Here is a 17,775-nt window from a genome sequence, read left to right as displayed (position 1 = left end):
ATGAGGTGATGTGGGAGGGGTGGGGATTGGTTCTCCTGGAACCGACCTATCCTATGACTGTCTAGCCACTGACTAGCAGCCATAGGATTGCACCCTTTGTTGTTGTTGTTGTTCAGTCGTTCAGTCGTGTCCGACTCTTCGTGACCCCATGGACCATAGCACGCCAGGCCTTCCTGTCCTGCGCTGTCTCCCGGAGCGTGCTCAAGTTCATATTCTTTGCATCCGTGATGCTATCTAGCCATCTCATCCTCTGCCGTCCCCTTCTCCTTTTGCCTTCAGTCTTTCCCAGCATCAGGGTCTTTTCCAGGGAGTTTTCTCTTCGCATTAGGTGGCCAAAATATTGGAGCTTCAGCTTCATTATCTGTCCTTCCAATGAGCACTCAGGGTTGATTTCCTTTAGGATGGACTGATTTGACCTCCTTGCAGTCCAGGGCACTCGTAAGAGTCTTCTCCAGCACCACAGTTCGAAAGCATCAATTCTTCGGCGCTCAGCCTTCCTTATAGTCCAGCTCTCACAGCCATACATTACTACTGGGAAAACCATAGCTTTGATTAGACGGACCTTTGTCGGCAAGGTGATGTCTCTGCTTCTTACTATGCTGTCTAGGTTTGCCATAGCTTTCCTCCCAAGGAGCAAGCGTCTTTTAATTTCATGGCTACAGTCACCGTCTGCGGTGATCTTGGAGCCCAAGAAAGTAAAATCTGTCACTGCTTCCATTTCTTCCCCTTCTATATGCCAGGAAGTGATAGGGCCAGATGACATGATCTTAGTTTTTTTAATGTTGAGTTTCAAACCAGCTTTTGCACTCTCCTCTTTCACCCTCAACAAGAGGCTCTTGAGATCCTCTTCGCTTTCTGCCATTAGGGTGGTATCGTCTGCATATCGGAGGTTGTTGATAATTCTCCCGGCAATCTTAATTCCGACCTGTGATTCATCCAACCCGGCATTTCTCATGATGTACTCTGCATATAGGTTAAATAAGCAGGGTGACAATATGCAGCCTTGTCGTACTCCTTTCCCAATTTTGAACCAATCGGTTGTTCCATGTCTGGTTCTTACTGTTGCGTCTTGACCCTCGTACAGGTTTCTCAGGAGACGGGTAAGGTGGTCTGGTATTCCCATCACTTTCAGAATTTGCCACAGTTTGTTGTGATCCACACAATCAAAGGCTTTAGCGTAGTCAATGAAGCAGAAATAGACGTTTTTCTGGAATTCTCTTGCTTTCTCCATGATGCAGCGAATGTTGGCGATTTGATCTCTAGTTCCTCTGCCTCTTCTAAACCCAGCTTGTACTTCCGGTAGTTCTCGGTTCGCATACTGCTGAAGCCTAGCTTGTAGGATTTTGAGCATCACCTTGCTGGCATGTGAAATGAGCGCAATTGTGCGGTAGTTTGAACACTCTTTGGCGTTGCCCTTCTTTGGAATTGGAATGTAAACTGACCTTTTCCAGTCTTGTGGCCACTGTTGAGTGTTCCAGATTTGTTGGCATATTGAATGCAGCACTTTAACAGCATCATCTTTTAGGATTTTAAATAGCTCGGCTGGAATACCGTCATCTCCGCTAGCTTTGTTGTTACTAATACTTCCTAAGGCCCACTTGACTTCAGTCTCTAGGATGTCCGGCTCAAGTTCAGTGACCGCACTATCATGGCTATCAGGGACATTCAGATCTTTCCTGTATAGTTCTTCTGTGTATTCTTGCCACCTCTTCTTAATCTCATCTGCTTCTGTTAGGTCCCTGCCTTCTTTGTCCTTTATCATGCCCGTCTTTGCACAAAACGTTCCCTTGAGATCTCCAATTTTCTTGAAGAGATCTCTAGTCTTCCCCATTCTGTTGTTTTCCTCGATTTCTTTGCATTGTTCATTTAAGAAGGCCTTCTTGTCTCTCCTTGCTATTCTCTGGAACTCTGCATTCAGTTGGGTATATCTTCCCCTTTCTCCCTTGCTTTTCGCTTCCCTTCTTTTGTGAGCTACTTGTAAAGCCTCATCAGACAGCCACTTGGCTTTCTTGCATTTCTTTTTCTTTGGGACGGATTTCGTTGCTGCCTCCTGAACAATGTTACGGACCTCCGTCCATAGTTCCTCAGGCACTCTGTCTATCAGGTCTAATCCCTGAAATCTATTCCTCACCTCCACTGTATATTCAGAAGGGATATGACTGAGGTCATACCTGAACGGTTTAGTGGTTTTCCCGACGTTCTTCAATTTAAGCCGAAATTTTGCAAGAAGCAGCTCATGATCTGAGCCACAGTCAGCTCCAGGTCTTGTTTTTACTGACTCTATAGAGCTTCTCCATCTTTGGCTGCAAAGGACATAATCAATCTGATTTCGATACTGACCATCTGGTGAGGTCCATGTGTAGAGTCGCCTCTTGTGCTGTTGGAAAAGAGTGTTTGCTATGATCAGCATGTTCTCTTGGCAAAACTCTATAAGCTTTTGTCCTGCTTCATTTTGTACACCAAGGCCATGCCTGCCTGTTATTCCGGTGATTTCTTGACTTCCTACTTTATCATTCCAATCCCCTATGATGAAGAGGACATCTTTTTTTGGTGTTAGTTCTAGAAGGTGTTGTAGGTCTTCATAGAACCGATCAACCTCAGCTTCTTCGGCCTCAGTGGTTGGGGCATAGACTTGAATTACTGTGATGTTGAATGGTTTGCCTTGGATTCGTACTGAGATCATTCTATCATTTTTCAGATTGTACCCCAGTACTGCTTTTCCCACCCTTTTGTTGACTATGAGTGCTACTCCATTTCTTCTAAGGGATTCTTGCCCACAGTAGTAGATATGATGGTCACCTGAATTAAATTCGCCCATGCCTGTCCATTTTAGTTCACTGATTCCCAAGATGTCGATGTTCAATCTTGCCATCTCATGTTTGACCACCTCCAGCTTACCTTGATTCATTGATCTGACATTCCAGGTTCCTAAACAATATTGTTCTTTACAGCATCGGATTTTCTTTTCACCGCCAGACACATCCACAGCTGAGTGTCCTTTCGGGTTTGGCCCAGCCGCTTCACTCTTTCTGGCGCTACTTGGAAATACCCTCTGCTCTTCCCCAGTAGCACATTGGACACCTTCCGACCTGAGGGGCTCATCTTCCGGCGTCATATCTTGTAGCCTTGTGATACGTTCCATGGGGTTTTCTTGGCAAGAATCCTGGAGTGGGTTGCCATTTCCTTCTCCAGTGGACCACATTTTGTCAGAACCCTCTGCCATGACCTGTCCGTCTTGGGTGGCCCTGCACGGCATAGCTTATGGCTTCACTGAGTTACGCAAGCCCCTTCGCCACAACAAGGCAGTGATCCATGAAGGGGATTGCACCCTTAGTTATGTGTAATTTAATAACCATGGGATGTCACTGATGTCAGCATCATTGGGGAGGGAGGGATGAATTAGTCTATTTTCAGTCAGTATGACTTTTCTATGTTTTCACTCATAAGTCCATTTTCACATTAATCTGTGATTTTTTTTAATGTCCTCTTGAAAATTCTCATGTAATTATTATTTAAAGGTGCATTTTCTCTTGAAATATGCATTTCTAACAGTGCAATCCTACATATGTTCAGTAGACTTCAGTTCACTACATATGTTCACTGACTTCAGTGGGGCTTATTCTCAGGTAACTAAGTATAGCTGGATGGGGAATGCTGGACATTGTAGGACTTTTTTTTCTGTCTAAACATGCACAGCATTATGCCCTAAATGTATTTTGTCTCAAAACACAGATTTCTAAATACATTTTGTTTCAAAATACTCATTTTTAAATGTGTGTTGATTTTTTTTTAGCTAAGAACTGTATCGGAATGTTTGGGAAGTGAAAAAGTTGGTGCAAAAGTTCTGATCCGCATATGTGACACTGTGCTTCTAACACACAGTTCGAAAAGTCTATTTCTAAAGATTGGGGGGGGGGATGAAAATCAGATTTTAAACAGATTGTCACCAGGGGGCAGTATTTACTTTGTTGTGGGCAGCTTAATTACATCTGTGTGGGTTTTCCTGATCTGTAATAATCTCATTCTCATTTAGTATAGTTCTTGAGAATTGGACTTCTTTCTGGAATGAGACTGAAACAAAACTCAAAAGGTCCAGACCAGATTATCTTGTGTTGAGTGTTGTTCCACTAACATTTCCACTTTCTTTCTGACAGTGCATTTTATTTATGCAAGCTCTGTGCAAAATATATAAAATTAGGTATAGTATTTTGGGACCAGTTTCTTTGGCTAAAATGCAGAGCAAAATCAAATGGTGTGTGTGTGTGTGTGTGTGTGTGTGTGAGAGAGAGAGAGAGAGAGAGAGAGGAGAGAGGATGAGATTGTGATTGCAAGACAAATGTGTTTATATTCTCTTATTTTACACATGTAAGGGCATTACAAAGAACATGGGGCTGCCACTAAAATGGCAGTTTCATATGACATTCTTTCCCCCTCCCTCCTTTGTTATGTTTAGTTCAAATTTCTCCACCTTCTGATGTTCATTTGCCTGCCTCTTCCAGCATCAGCCAATGCTGTGGAAAGGAAGTAGATTTCAAGTTGTGTGAGTCATAGAGCTTCTTCCCATGAGTGATTTATTGCACACTCATGATTGGTCACTCACAGAAGTTTGTGGATCCTTTACGTGATTTTGTCATCCTCCATGATGCCTCCTGTGCTTTCCCCCATTTATCCCACTTTCAAAAAGGTTGGAGATAAGCTCTAATAAAAGGAAATGGCACAATATTGGCAGTGTGTAAAGCCAGTGTAGTGCTGTAATTCAGCCACTAGATGGTGATGTTTCATTGAACATATCAAGCATTGCCGAGAAGGGAAATTTTCAATTCCAAATCACATCTTTGCTGTCTAATGATCCCATTGTAAACCCAGCAAGACTACGGAAGAAGAAACTGCCAGTAAGGATGCAGGATTTTTGCTTAATATAGAGAAGTCCATATTCAAAACCTCCCTGAGATATTTTGCTAGTCTTTGTTTTTGCTTCCCCCAACATTCTTCAGTTTTTTCTCCTTTGGAAACCCCCAAATGTGCATCAAAATTTTGCTTTAGATGACATTCAATGGCAACTCAACTTGTCCTGATGCATGCAATTCATATTTCAGAAATCTGGACATTTTGAGTTAAATGTGTTGCACCATAGGTTGCATATGGAAAGTTACTGCCAAAAACCATAGAAAGATCTGCCACATTCAAATATTATATATGACTATTTCACAAAGTATCTATCACTTTGAGTTTCTCAAGTCAGGTTTTTGCTGACGTTGTGGAATCTATATAATTAGTGTTATCGTGATTAGTATTTCCCATTTCTTGATCAAACCATGAATGATTAGATGGAATTTTAGCCAACTTCCAACTCCTCACAATAAGAAATTTGGCAGCCCTAAGTGAAAGAGATATTAACTGGGGTATAGTTCAGATGGTATTCATGGAACGAGAATTGCCAGATGTACAAGCTGGGTTTAGAAAAGGCAGAGGAACTAGAGACCAAATTGCCAATATCCGCTGGATAATGGAGAAAGCCAGGGAGTTTCAGAAAAACATCTATTTCTGTTTTATTGACTAGTCTAAAGCCTTTGACTGTGTGGATCATCACAAATTGTGGCAAGTTCTTGGTGGTATGGGGATACCAAGTCATCTTGTCTGCCTTCTGAGGAATCTGTATAATGACCAAGTAGCAACGGTAAGAACAGACCATGGAACAATGGAGTGGTTTAAGACTGGGAAAGGAGTACAGCAGGGTTGTATACTCTCACCCTACCTATTCAACCTGTATGCAGAACACATCATGTGATGTGCTGGGCTTGATGAAGCCAAGGCTGGAGTTAAAATCACTGGAAGAAACATTAACAATCTCAGGTATGCAGATGATACCACTTTGATGGCTGAAAGTGAGGAGGAGCTGAGGAACCTCATGATGAAGGTGAAAGAAGAAAGTGCAAAAGCTGGGTTGCAGTTAAACCTCAAAAAAACCAAGATTATGGGAACCAGCTTGATTGATAACTGGCAAATAGAGGGAGAAAACGTGGAGGCAGTAACAGACTTTGTCTTTCTAGGTGCAAAGATTACTGCAGATGCTGACTGCAGACAGGAAATCAGAAGACGTTTACTTCTTGGGAGGACAGCAATGACAAACCTTGACAAACTAGTGAAGAGCAGAGACATCACACTGACAACAAAGGTCCGCATAGTTCAAGCAATGGTATTCCCCGTAGTAACCTATGGCTGCGAGAGCTGGACCACAAGAAAGGCTGAGCGAAGGAAGATAGATGCTTTTGAACTGTGGTGCTAGAGGAAAATTCTGAGAGTGCCTTGGACTGCAAGAAGATCCATCCAGTCCATACTCCAGGAAATAAAGCCAGACTGCTCACTTGAGGGAATGATATTAAAGGCAAAACTGAAGTACTTTGGCCACATCGTGAGAAGACAGGATACTCTGGAGAAGATGCTGATGCTAGGGAAAGTGGAAGGCAAAAGGAAGAGGGGCCGACCAAGGGCAAGGTGGATGGATGATATTCTGGAGGTGACGGGCTCGACCTTGGGGGAGCTGGGGGTGGCAATGGCGAACAGGAAGCTCTGGCATGGGCTGGTCCATGAAGTCACGAAGATTCAGAAGTGACTGACCAAATAAACAACAACAGCAAGTGCGGATGGTGCCATATAATTATTTGAACTACCTGAAATCATCGTATTTGAATCTTGGGGCAGGCTCACCAGATCTAGTAGAACAAGGATGGAGAATCTCAGGCTGAGGGTTGTATTTGGCTCAGCTGGAGTCCCAAAACAGCCTTCTGGGGTTCTCCAGATAGCCATGCCCCTTATATTTTGCACTGACCCTTATACAACAACCCAAGGGAATGATATGCATAAATATGTGACCTGGTGTACAACACTCTTTGCCATTGCTGCCAAGAAAATCAGGAATATATAGCAGCAGAGACAGCCATCAATTGCAAAGGAGATGACTGTATTTTATTTTTTTTACACCATATAACTTATGGAGCAATGACAGCTTATTTTTATATTCTTTAATTGTGTACTTTATGCATTGTATTATATTTAACCTTGGTATTTTTTTGCTTTTTTCTCAGCGTGTGTATATATTTTATGCAAAGGCCATTGGCCAAAAGCAAGGCCCCTCAGGAATTGCCTGCACTTAAGAAAAAAGGTATGTGGAAACCCTCTCCCCCTCCCCAAGGCAAAAATTCTCTGAAATTCTCTGCCTCCCTGTGAAAGAGGGAGAAAAAAAAAAGCCTCTTTCACAGGGAGAGAAAAAGTTCCCAAAAATAGAGGGCGGGATTTGGCACAGCACTAGCTGAAATGCCTCTTCTAAGCCTTTGTTACTGGGAGTAAGAGATTTCAGTTAAAATATGCTTGTGTTTGGGGTAATTTTGACCCCACCTCTTTTGATCTGTCCCTTTCACCTTCAGCCCCACCCACCACTGGAATTTGGCCCCCAAGGGCTTCTCCAAAATGGAATCTGGCCCTAGGGCTGACAGAGGTTCAACATCCCTGTATTAGAGCATAGTGCTCTGCTGAAAATATCTCCCACATTGTCCTCCCACAAATTTCTTTGCCCAGGGTGGATAATTTCTACAGGTCATTTGCACACAGCTCTAGCGGAGCATTCCAGGAGCCCCATATTTCTTCTGAAGGGGTGGAGGCCGGCCTTTGACTGTATAAGCCAGGTTCACTGATAACCCAATCTGACAAACCATTTATTTGCAGCAATTAGGGATGGTGCGTGGGGGTGAGGGTGGGTATTCATTTGGTTTGCGTTGTAATACAAACCAATCTAATTCACACTTCCCAAACTAGTGCAAGGACCAGAATGCAATTATCTTTTGTACTTTGCACTTCTCTGAAGTTTGTGATGCACCTCCTTCTTAAAACCATGTACATTAGGGGAACGTATATATGAACATGTACATTACGGAGAATTGCATACAAAAGGGCATATATTAGGGGGGAAGTACTCGCAAAAATATTTATATTTTTATATAATATAAATATTAATATAATATAAATATAAATTATATATTAATATAATATAAATTATATATTAATATAAAATAAAATATTTATATTATGGGAAACTGCATGCAAAAATTCATATGAACTTTTGTATGACATTTTTTTAAAAACAACAAAAAAAAAAACCCTGCCAAAAGATATGGAAACAGGACTGAATAAACTTGCACTTGAAAAAATGTCATAGAATCATAGAATCGTAAAATCATAGAATAGTGGGGTTGGAAGGGGCCTACAAGGCCATCAAGTCCAACCCCCTGCTCAGTGCAGGAATCCAAGTCAGAGCATCCCTGACAGATGGCTGTCCAGCCTCGTCTTGAAGGCCTCCAGTCTGGGAGAGCCCACCACCTCCCTAGGGAATTGGTTCCATCGTCATATTGCTCTAACAGTCAGGAGATTTTTCCTGATGTTCAGCCGGAATCTGGCTTCCTGTAACTTGAGCCCATTATTTCGTGTCCTGCACTCTGGGATAATCGAGAAGATATCCTGGCCTTCCTCTCTGTGACAACATTTCAAGTACTTGAAGAGTCAACATTATAAAACAATAACAACAGACAGATTCATCCATCTCTAGCAGTGATCTCTTATATTTTATATTCTCTAAGGATTCTGCAAACTGAAGGTGGAAGTGGAAAGGAAGTTTGACATGGGATTGCCACAGAAAATAGTGTTATGTTGACTTACATCCCGTATTTCCATAATGTTTAGGCAGATTTACCCATGTCCATGTTGTGCAGTTCCCTGTCTAAACTTAGCATCATTAGTGGTTCTTGTGGAGAAATACTCTTGTGGGGTAGGAAAATGACTTGGGTAAGTCTGGCTAAATGTTAGAGAGTGAGGACGGAGAATATGGCATAGGGTTACCATATATGATGGCTAATCTGCGGTGACTGTCATCCCAAGTTCTTCCCTTACCTGAAGTGATTTTATTTTAAAACCCAAAAATAGGATTTGCCAGGATGTGTACTCCCCCCCCCTTTTTTCTTTGCTGGATTTAGGATAGGCATGTACGGGAATGTCATTTTGCTTCATTTTGGGCTCAAATTGGTCCAGTTCACACCCTCAAAAGCAAATACAAATACAAGCACATTTTTTCCAGTAAAAGCTTGCATGTTCTCAAACTTATGTTCGTGTTTGAAAAATACACACTTTTTGAAATGAGCATTTAAAAAATGTGCATTTCTTTTAAAGATCTTTTAAAAACAACAACAACCCATTTTCATGCTTTACTTTATGGGGGAAATGCTCGTTTTTGTGTGCGCTTTCAAAAAAATGTGTTCTGAAATGTACACTTTTCCTGTTCAAATGAAAAGAAAAACTAAGGATGGGTGAACTAACCCTCGTCTGGGTTGTGCGCTGCTCACCTGACCCCTTGTCCAGGTTGCTCGTCACTTGTCAGACATGGTGAATGACGTGCAACCTAGACAAGGGGTCCGGTGAGCAGCACACAACTGGATGAGGGTGAGTTTGCCCATCCTTAGTTTTTCTTTTCATTTGAATAGGAAAAGTGTGCATTTGTGTCTGTCATTTTGCATAAATGGCTGCTTTATGGCTGCCATTTGCACTCATGGGCATTTAAGAAAAAGGCTGTGTAAAAATGGTTGCTTGTTGAGGGATTTGGGGTCCCTGCCCTTGCCCGACTTACTGAGCGTCGAGTTGGGCAAACACAGGGGTATACGGACTGGAGTCCAGGGTGCTGAGTGGGGAGATGTCCGCCAGACTCCATCCCTTTCTTGGACTCACCCAGCACTCTAAGAAAAATGTCATAATTGAAAATAGGGGCAAGATGGACTGAGCTTTGAGATGGAAATCTGAGAACTTTGACAAGCTCAATTTTTGCTGATTCTCTCATCCTGAATTTAGGATAGAAATATCTAGGAGTATTAACACACATTACACCTGGTATTTGTTAACTTATCCTTTGAATGACTTTTATATACTTGATGACCATGGAAGACATTTTCCATGGCAATATATTTTAATATCACATATCCCATCTATTTTGTCAACAGAGATTGTGTATGATTGTCTGTCTGTTTGACAGGATGACATGATGAGAGCAAAACTTCATTTTTGTGACTCAATTAGGATAAAATTTATTTTCTTTTCCAAGTCAATTGGACAGCTGATCTCATATATTTCAGCAACAGATTGCACCAGGTTGATGCAGACATTATTTGACCACAGAATTAAAAAAGTAAATGAGCTTTGACAAATGGCGATTTGGCCAAGATGAATGGAGCTTTCCGCTTTTTCAACATACAAGTGGCCAACTTATTATTGTCGTGCACATGGTCTAATTATCTCCAAAATGAATGCCTAGAACAGGAGACATGACCTTGGCTGGCAGAAGCTCTGTAAATAAAACCTAGGCACATCTGCCTTTTGCAGAAGATGCATGGCTGTGACAGTGAGAGACACTGGTTTGTGCCCCCAGGTAAAGACAACAAGACGTTGGAACAACAATACATACACAGAATTATCGCCTGACTTGTGACTCGTTTGGCACCATTGGCTCTACTGTCTTTTAAGTCAACAGAAACCAGACTTCATGCCAGAAACAGAGGTAAATACAGACAAATTTGCCACCATGTCAGATTGCTTAGTGAACTTGGTTGGGACTGGATCAGGGCATCATTTACAGAGGAAGGGGGGTATCACCTACTCCCCCCCCATTTCAGACCACATGTCATTATGAACTATCTATCTTACTAGTTTACTCCTACACATGGTGGCTGCTATTATAAACATTTTATAGGGCATTTCCTGGGTTTGCAGGTTTGCATTCCTTATGAAAAGAGTGTGACTGTTTAACCTGTTTTGATAACATTTGCTACGGTTATTAATAATAATGGAAAAATAACTGCAACAAACACTCTGAAAATGAAACTCTTTTCTTCCAATTTTATCTTGATTTTATCGAAAAATGGGCCATTCAACCTTGCTGAGTCCCCTCCTATGGAAATTTGAAATGCCACCTCTGTCCCAGGAGAAATATGGGCAACGAGTTCCGAAATGGTAACTTACTATGGAAGTAACCATCTGGGGAATGGTTGGGAACATTTGGTAAGCTGCAACATCTTGCCAAGTGGTGGAGTGAATTTCATCACTTCCATCTTCTCCAACTGTTTGATCAGTTGGAGAAGTGTGGTAAAACTCTCCTCATGTCATAGCGCTGCAGTGGAGGAACATGTGGACCTCCAGGTGTTGTTGGACTGCAACTCAATTCAGCCCTAGCCAGAATAGCCAATAATGAGGGGTCATGGGAGTTGTGGTCCAACAACATTTGGAAGGTCACACACTTTCCATCCCTGTCTTAGCACTACGTATCCATTAAACCTATAAAGTTCTTGCTGGTCAGTTAACAACAAACTCATACAAAGGATGTTCAGACAAATATCTCTTACAGGCTGAATGAGAAATGGAGTTGTGTGTGGCACCCAAACACTGCACCAGATGCAAACACAACATCACTTGACAAGATTTTTGTGAACTGCCCAGAAAGCTTTGGCTAGTAGGTGATATGGAAATGCAATAAATGAATGAAATGAATGAATGTTCAGCGAGTGTGAGCAGGGGCCCAGTGTATGTACTAGCTTACCTTCCTATACAAATAGGGTTTCTGGATGATGGGGGCAGGGCAACGCTTGTGTCCTTTTAATGTGTCAGTGGGTTTGTCTGAACCATCGTACCGTTTCTTACTCCATCAAAGGGGAATGTGTTTGAGCCTAATTTTGAGAATCATGTGTTCTTCTATTACAGCTGAGGTCCGCAAATCACAAGGCACTCTGAGCTGCAGTTGTGCTGATCCCTTCCCCCTTTGCATAACAGATGGGGACAGGATTGGGTCCAGCATGAGCTGCCCTGACCTAACAGCCCAAGGTGCAATGTCAGCAGGGGCTTCTTTCATGCTACATTCAGGGGCCATCTCCTGAACTGCTGTGGAACTAAAGTGCTGAATCCAGAGCAAGATTTCTCCCATCTAGATGGCAATCACATTTTATCTAGAAGCACCATTTGATCACCATCTGCTTCATTCCTTATCTACTGTGATTCCAGGTGGTGCTGCTGGTGGTAGGAGCAGCATTTCAATCCCGGAGGAATATCGGTGGACAAAATCAGCCTTCCAATTGCCATCACTGCTGCTGCCTTAGCCAAACATCAGCTGACAGGAGCAAAGGGCATAAGCCAGGCCTTCAGTTTCCCATCACTGGTGCTACTTTAGAAGAGTATCCACTGATGGCCAAGCCAAGTCTTCCATTTGCCATCAGTAGTTCTTCCAGAAAAATAGAACACCAATTAATACAGCAAAGTGAAGAGCCATTGCTTGTTAATTATGAACTACAATTTTGGTACCCTTCATGAGCAGTTAAATGGAAAAGTCATGTGTGTGTGTGTGTGTGTGGGTGTGTGGAATCAGGATCTACTTTCTACAGCAGGAAAGGACCTTCCATGAGCAGAAGGGCTCCATTCATAGAGAAGGTCCCTCAACCTGATTTCTGGGGATCCCCCTCCCCTTTACGTTCAGCAGGGTCTCTTGACTCTCTGTGTACCATTTTCAGGGGGCTGGAGGGGTTTCCATGGGGAGCTGGGATATCCACTTCCACGAGTGCTGTTGATCCAGCATAAATCTGGATTTAACCCATCATAATCCCAATGCTAGGCAGCCATTTACTATGCTCACAGATGGGTGAAATAATGGTTCCTTGGAAACACTAGGATGTGATTTCATCCAGCCCTAGTCAAATATCTTTCCAAGGTTGGGCTTGAAGCTAGGAACTACAGTATGGGTACTTCACAGCTAGAGGCATCACATGCTCTTTGGGGCCACTGCCTAAGCCAAGTGTCCAGCTGTCAACTCAACAAGATGGTTCTATTGCTGCCTCTTTATACGCAGCTTCCTGAACAGAGTCCTGAGGTTCATTCTGGGTGTCGGTGATGTGGGTCTACTTTCTGCCTGCCATAAGAATATGGCGCCAAAATGCTTCAAACTGAAAGAAGTGCACCATACTTTTTGAGCAGATGGTTACAGTAAAATATCATGTTAGCACATCTCTGTTTACCAGTGCCAGCTAGATACGCAGTTGCCCACAAAAATGTTTACAGTCTTTCTTTTCTTTTTTTCCCAATGGGATTTGATTGCACAAAAGCTGTTCTTTGCAGATTCCTGTCACTAACTGTAGATTGGTTAATGCTGGACACATTGCAAAAGCAGTGCAGTGGATTTTGTTTTGTTTCATTTTGTTTCTGTCCAGAAGTAAATGAATACACATCCAATCATGAGAAAATTCCATTTGAATTGCTTGGCAAACCCTGAAAATGCAGACCAACTAAATTTAACAATATGCAAGATATACAAGTGAGAATACATGGGCCTGAGGTGGATGTTTTTGAGGGAATGTGAAAAAGTGACTTCTGGGGAGATGACTCCCCCCCCCCCAGCTTTCACTTCTCACACCATAGGATCACAGAGTTGGAAGGAACCTTGGCGATCTTCTAGTCCAATCCTCTGCTCAGTGCATGCTCTACAATGCAGGATACAGCTGAAGGATCCCTGACATTTGGCTGTCCAGCCTCTGCTTAAATGATTCCAACAAATGCTTTGCTGCTGCTGATGGTGAGGACAAAGCCCTAACTCTGAATTAGCTTTGTCTTCCCTTAGTAATGTCATCATCTAGCCAATTCTTATTGATTATGTCATGACAATGTCATTGCAACTAGGAAAAAGATGAGCTCTTTAAAACAACAACACTGAAGCATCACCAAGTGGGCACAGGATGGTACCTCAGTGGGTGTTTTAGATCCAAGGGAGCAGCCATCTCTCTCTCTCTCTCTCTCTCTCTCTCTCTCTCTCTCTCTCTCGTTCAATGGACAGCATGCCATTGTCACATGCCATCAGTCCCAGAGCAAATTTGTAATCACATGTTCAAGGTGTACAACAGCAGCTACACATTCTAGCTACTTGGAACAGATATTACCTGTTCGTTTGTTTTTTAAAAAAGCTCTGTTTCATTTTGTTTTTAAGAAAGAAAAAAAAATGCAGCCCTTAGATCACCTTGCAAAATTCATTTCCATGCTGATTCTAAAGGAGAACTTACGTACTGATTTGCACATTAATCTGGGAGGTGTGAAGCAGGTGAGGTTGCTTTGGAATATGGACCCAACAATTCCTCATGCCTCTTTAGTCCTCAGTAGGGAAGACCCAAACCTACCCACCATTTTTTTCACAAATATTTTTGGCAGTCCCTTTCTACTGACTTGTGGTACTCCTTGAGAAAAGATTTGCCTTTTTATTTATGTTGCTCTCCTTCTCAACTGACAGCATCACATAGCCAAATCTGTTTAACTGTAGCCCTGTTCAGGAATTCACCTGATCAGTTGAGGGCATAAAGTGGGTAGAGCTGGGGCCTGCATGCTGCCCCTTTCCCTTACATCTCCGGGTGTGCTGGCCTCACCCCCTCAGTTTAGACCTTGCTGTGTTGAATTGTCAAAGTCTGCAAGGGAGTTCTACTTGTGTTGTCTTGAAGGTGAGTAGAACTCTCCATGTGATGAGGTACCACTTCAAGCCCTCACACCTTCAGGCAAATGCCTGAACAGGGCTTATATAAAAGTGTGATGCCAGCCCATTCACTGCATGATCCATGATTTGAGTGGGATCATCCTTATGACAAATCCCAAGCATTGCCTTCATTCTCAACTGCCCTCATCTGCTGATTGGCTGGGGAAAAGTGGGTGGGGCTTCCTGGGGCTCAGTGAGTGGACCACAAGTTTGCTCACCCTTGTTATAGTATAACTGGCAGACGAAGGGAGAAGCTGGAAAAGCATGTTGGCATGAAGAATTTTCCATTTTTACCAAGTAATATTTTGGGACATAGCCACAGGATCTGACATTTCAGAAGCCACCTGGCATTTAAGGGAATGGTTCACTGCCATCAGACGGTAGACAAATTACATATATTATGTTCTTCATGTTTGTTTGATTAAATTGACTGATTATCATTCTCTCATCATCGCAAAAAACATCCAAAGATATAGGGCACAAAATTAAGTACTTTCCTATCCCATTGTTTTCAATACTAGAATTAAGGTTGTGCTTACTTTTTCTGGAACCTTACTGTTTTACATATACTTTCTTTGATAATGACAGTGAACATTTCATCACTGATGAGCACCCTAAATGAAAATGCCACTGCTTTGCCATTTTGCAATCATTCATCCAATGATTGTCAAACACCGTACAGGTCAACCCTATACATCAGTGATGAAAACCTAAGCTGGCCCACCAAAGTTAACCATAGGGATGTGAGAGCCCACCCCAGCTCAGATTTTCTGGGCACGCACAGAAGTGTGGCCCCTGCTTGTCCCCCCCCCCCCGGACCCGTGCTCAGGCAGCCCACAAACTTGGTGAGTTCCTGGACTCACTGCAATCCCGTCCGGTGAACGCCTGCCATTTTCCCGCCTTTGTTGTCTGCGCAAAAAGGAGGTTTAAAAAATGTGCATATTTAAATATGCACAGTTTGGGGCCAGGAAAGATTAATATGTGCAATATTTAGGGATGTACGAAAGTCACTTACCTTTGCCAGGGGTGCTTCGCGGTGGGGGGGAGGCACTTCGCTTCTCCTCCCGAAGTTCAGGCGAGGGGGGGAGCCGTCCCGCCTCGCCCGGCTGAAATTCAGGCCGGGGGGGGGAGGCTTCCCACCTTGCCTGGCCAAAATTCAGGCCGGGGAGAAGCGCCCCGTCTCCCCGGCCGCGAAAGTGTAAAAAATCAACAACAAAAAAACCACCCCATGATAGGCTACGTAATGATTAATGTAGCCTATCACGGCTAGATTTCCAAAGTCAGCCATGATAGGCTATGTAAATCGTTACGTAGCCTATCACGGGTGACTTTGAAAAAAAAAATGTGTACACAAATGGCGGCGGCCTATGGGCGCTGCCATTTGCGTTCCCTGTTTGGTCCCGGTAGTCACGTAAAGTTTTACGTAGCCTACGCTGTAGTCTACGTAAATCTTTACGTAGACTGCTGGGACCAAATAAGGAACGCAAATGGCGGTGCCCCATGGGGGCCGCCATTTGCGTATGCACTTTTTTTTTTTCAAAGCCACCCGTGATAGGCTATGTAACGATTAACGTAGCCTATCACTGCTGACTTTGGAGATCTAGCCATGATAGGCTACGTTAATCGTTACGTAGCCTATCACGGGGTTGTTGGTTTTTTTTACTTCAGCTATAATGGCGGCAGCGGCAGCCAGTCGAAAGACTGGCTGCTGCTCCCGCCCCCGCCGAAAGCCCGCCGAACCGCTGCCGGGACCCGCCGCCGAGACGGACATTCGGCTACAGTCCCATCCCGGGGGGGGCAGGGGGGGCGGAGAATTTCACCACCAATTTCGGGGGGCCAAATGCGTTGGTGCTCGGCCCCCCGAAGATTCGGGGAGAAATTCTCCGCCATCCCTAGCAATATTAGAGGCATTATACCTCGAATATTGCGCATATTAAGCTTTCCTGGCCCCAAACTGTGCATATGTAAATATGAGCATTTTTTAAACCTCCTTTTTGTGCAGACAACAAAGGCAGGAAAATGGCGGGCGTTCACCAGACCGATTGTGGTGAGTCTGGGGGGAGGTGAGCGGGGTGCAAATAGGCATGAGTGGGGGGTGAGCCAAGACAGCATCTCCATGGGTGTAGTCCAGGGGTCATGGGGGGGGCACGGACTCCTGGACCAGTTAGGTGCCTGCAGCATCCCTAGTTACTTGTTTAGTCCCATGGAGCCTCCTTGAAGTCCTCCAATGGTTAGCACACCAATCACCCTCTCAACTGTGAAGGGGAGCTGCACTGATTATCCAGGGACTTGGCCAACACCTGGTTTTCTTTTATGTGCAGGGTGTTCAGCACCCCTCTATCTCACAGCATGATGTGATGTAGTAATTCACACAACATGTGTGGAAGTCCTATTGATTTTAAAGAACTTGCTTCCAAGTAAGTTTGTTTAGCCTTTCTTTCTTTCTTTCTTTCTTTCTTTCTTTCTTTCTTTCTTTCTCCTTCCATATGATCTCAGCTACCTTTTACTGTTAGTGTCTGCCCACATGGCAACAGAATCCAGTTAGCAAAACAGCTGTTTACACTTAGTCCAACACAGCTGTTATTTATACCTTATTACCTGAAATAAGAGAAGATTAATCATGCATACAACCAATGCATTCTTTTACCACCTTCTTAATCTTTTTTTCTTTTAATCTTTTCTTCTCTTCTTGTTTACTGATGGTACTACATTTTGCAATTAGTTGGCTTGGTATACAGATTTGGCCAGCTTGTAATTAGGGATGTCAGAGGAATCCATCTGGGGGTTGAAGTTTGGCAAGCTTTAGTCAGCTCAACCCCCAGGACTTCAGCTCACTTTCCCATGAGCTGTCCCGACTCAATCTCCATCAAGTTGGACCAGCTTGTAGATTTGCAGGTGTTAATGTGTGTGTGTGTGTGTGTGTAGAGCAATTTGCACAAATTACAGCCATAATTTGTGTAAATTGCTTTTTATGGGGGGGGGGAATCCCTCAAATTTGGGGAACAAACCTCAGCTCAGTTTGCAAATGCAAACCAAGTCAATGCCACAGGAATCTGTCAGGCACCAAAAAGGCCAGATTACCAGGCGACAGACATCCCTACTTGTAATATATAAGCAATGTATATGTTAGGGGTAATGTGAGTTGAATGGTTGATGTCCATAACAACCAGCCATTGTGCATATTCCCCATA

Source organism: Heloderma suspectum, chromosome 4 (genome assembly GCF_057233095.1).
Source record: "Heloderma suspectum isolate Gila_16-S chromosome 4, 16-S_ref, whole genome shotgun sequence".
In the NCBI taxonomy this organism is placed as follows: Eukaryota; Metazoa; Chordata; class Lepidosauria; order Squamata; family Helodermatidae; genus Heloderma; species Heloderma suspectum.
Note: the sequence above shows the minus strand (reverse complement) of the source record.